Source organism: Egretta garzetta, unplaced genomic scaffold (genome assembly GCF_000687185.1).
Source record: "Egretta garzetta isolate BGI_Z169 unplaced genomic scaffold, ASM68718v1 scaffold71, whole genome shotgun sequence".
Classification (NCBI taxonomy): domain Eukaryota; kingdom Metazoa; phylum Chordata; class Aves; order Pelecaniformes; family Ardeidae; genus Egretta; species Egretta garzetta.
In genome coordinates this window covers 118,359-121,728 of record NW_009258618.1, presented here as the reverse complement: position 1 = coordinate 121,728, position 3,370 = coordinate 118,359, and positions in this window count along the sequence as shown.

The window sequence follows — 3,370 nt, the reverse complement described above, 5'->3', positions numbered from 1 at the left end:
GCACTGCTTGGCAGGATGGCTGAATGGCTGCGGGGGCCGCCAGTGCTCCCTGTGCCGACAGCCAGCAAGGCTGAGCCTAGCCAGCCTGGCGCTGGGGAGATTCCTGTCGCGGGCCTGGACGCTTGCCCCATGCCCTGGCTGGGCTGCACGTCTCCAGCTCTGCCGGACTCCCCAGTGCCGGTGCCAGGCTGCTCTTGTGCCGTTTCCCCATGGGACCCGACCCTCCTGCCTGGCAGCAGGGCTGTGCGCGCAGCAGCGGGTGCCATGCTCCCGCCCAGGTTGCACGAGCACCTCTGGCCACGACAGCGGGGCTGGGGGACCGGTGCGTGGCACAGGGTGGGAGAGCACTGAGCAGGGGCTGTCCCCATGCCAGCAGCGTCCCCACGTGCCAGTCCCACGCGTGCCTCCGGTGCTCCCTGCACTGCGCGGCACCAGGAAGATTTGTAACTTAGCTCTGTTATCTGGATAATATCCTATTCATGTGGGGTTTAATAAATGAGATTTTAAAAATCCCTGCGTGAATTAACACGGGTTGCTATGGCGACGTGGGGCCCGATTTAGCGTGTGGAGTACGAGTTTGTGGGGCCCGGGCCGGCCGCAGCGCGCACCGCACTCGCTTCCCGGGCATCCATAATTGATGAGGTTGTCTGAAAGTTACGCAAATCAGATGCAGGGATTTGGCAGCAAACTGTTTCCCTCCCTGTCCCCTCCTCCCTGGTGCTACCTCGAAGAATTGTAGTGACTTGGCGTTTTCCCCTCGGCTCCCTGGCTCGGGTGCCGTGGGACGGGGATGGAGCCCTAGGGTGTCCCCAGCAGCATCCGTGCCTGCTGCACCATCCCTGTCCTGGGCACCCAGGGCTTTGGGAGATGGGGCTGTGCTGCACCGCGTGGTTCCTCAGCCATGGTGTGTTGGAGTGAGCAGGCTCCTTCCCTCTGAGTTGAGCCGAGGGCTGGGCCCTCCTGCCCTGACTTCTCCTCCTGCCAGGCTGGGGGGCTTTGCAAAGCGCTTCCATGCATGGCGGCTTTGTGCAGCAAAGGAGATGTCCCAGTATATAGCCCCACGGTGCTGGGCGAGCACCTGGCGTGGCAGGGGCCAAATGCAGTGGGTGGGAGCAGGGGCTGCGTCCCATGAGGCTGCACTGCCCACCCAGTGCCTGGCCCTCCGTACCGTCCCGCTCCCCCAGGCTGCTGTCGGGGCTCGCATCCTTGTGCGCTGCTGGAACTCTGGGTACTTCGCTCCAGGACGCCCAGGGCTGGATGAGCCGCACTGCCTGGCTAGGCTCGGGGCCCTGCACCCCCTGCACCCTGCTGTGCCGGGGTAGCCCAGCCCCGCGTGGCCCCACTGCCTGGGGGCACGGGTGCCAAGATGTGGGCAGCTCTCAGGGTGCCCCTGCCCTGGGTGGAAGACCCCCACTCCCACATTGCTGCCTGCACAGGGCTCTGTGTCCTGCCCTGCCTGTTGCTGGCAGCAGCCCCGGATTTCAGTGCTTATCCCTGCTAGCCCTGGTCCAGCTGCCATGCACAGGCTGCTCCCAGCTCCTGGCCGTGCGGGGCAGGCAGAGCCCACTACAGGTGAAAAGAGCGGGACAGGAGCCAGGCAGCTCCTCAGAGGGGCGTGCATGGTGCAGGCAGCGTGGGCAGCCTGCCTGGGAACAGGCAGCAGGGGAGGGACCCCAACACTCAGCAAGCACCCCTAGGCTTGTCACCCTCCGGGGTGCTGCCATTCCGTGGGGACCCATCCCGGGATGTGAGCAGAGCTGCAGCAGCCGTGTGGGATCGCTGCTTGGCCGGTGCTCCGGGATGTGGGGGCAGCGAGAGGAAGGAGCCAGACCCTTGGGGACATGGGCTTCACAGGCAGGGCCTTGCCGGCTGCCTCCTGCCCTCCAGTGCGTCCTCCTGCACAGCGGACAGTTAATTCTATTTTTTTTTCCTTGCATTTGATTGCATTAATAATCTCCTCTGATAACAGTATTTAATAAAACCAGGCTAATATGGCGCAGTTAGGAAATGTCTTTGACATTTTACAATTCAATTTCCATGCAGTAAAAGGCAGGGCAGCTGCAAATCCAATTGTGGTGCAGTGCCCAGGGCGCGCGTGGCTGGCAGCCGTCGGAGCTGCCCGGTTCCCCCTGGCCCTCCGGTAACGCAGGGTGGCAGCCGCCCCTCATGGCTCCCGCTGCCACTCCCCGGGCCACGGGCACTGGGGCAGCCCCCTCCTTGCTGCAGGGGAAGCCAAGGCATGGGGGTAGCGGATGGGGCTCGCCCGGACGCTAGAGCCCCTGAGTGCTGCCGGCCTCTGGAGCCATCGGTGCCGGGCAGGATGCCTGGAGCGGGAGGAAGGGGCCATGGGGCTGGATCCTGTGGCAGCTTGGCCAAGCGGGGGGGGGGCTGCAAAGGGGGGCTGGGCCCCTGTACATCCCCCCACCCCGTGGCCGGGTGCTGCTCCTGCAGCCGCCCCAATCCTCTTGGCATGGATTACGGGGCAAAGCGCCAAGGGGGTGGGCTGGGGCAGACGGGGCGACTCTGGCACGGGGCGATGTCGGTGCATCCCAGCCATGTCCCATGCATGGGGCCACCCAGGGTGGTGGTCGGGGCTGAGCAGCTCCGGCCACTGCCATGCTCAACGTAGTGTCAGTGGGTCCCTTGCAAACTACTTCTTGGGGTTTCTAGCCCGCCCGTGAAACCTCGCTCCCAGCAGGACTTGGCAGGCGGGCACAGGCTGGCGTGTGCTAAGTTTCCTTCCAGAGGGGGATTATTACTCAGCCCGGGGTGACATCTAGTTACTTTACGTTTTCTTGCCTCTCTCTCTGGCTGGGCCGGAGCTGTGGGTACAAACCCTCCTCTGCCCCCCGGCCACCCCAGCACAGCTCCTGCTTCGGGGCTGGCTGCGGGGGATCCGGGGCTGTTGGCCACCAACACCGAGGAGCCAGCGGGGCTGTGGGCTGGCGGCTCCGCTCCTAGCTCGAGGCTCCTTCACTGGCCTGGATTTTCTCGCGGCAGTCCCAAATTCACCTGGCTTGACACCAATTAGCCCTTTGCTGGCGGCAGGTGGCCCTTCGTGCCTGGGGCTCTCCCGGGGCCACTGGCTCTGGCCATTCCCCACACGAGGACCTTGCTGCGGAGCTCCTTGATGGCAGGGCGCCAGGCTGCACCCAAGGGTGCTGGTGCTGCAGATGCTCGGGGTGCTGGTGGTGCAGCAGGGCTGGGTACTGTGGGCACCCCAAGCCCCGCTCCACAGCCGACCCTTTCCCTGCCAGCCCAGCTTGGTTTCCAGTAGCCAGGCTGGTACCTGGCTCCTCTCCGCTGCTCTGCTGCGCTCCCTTTACCCCTTCCCTCCCCACCCCAGCTGCTGGGAAAGGCTGCGATCGGC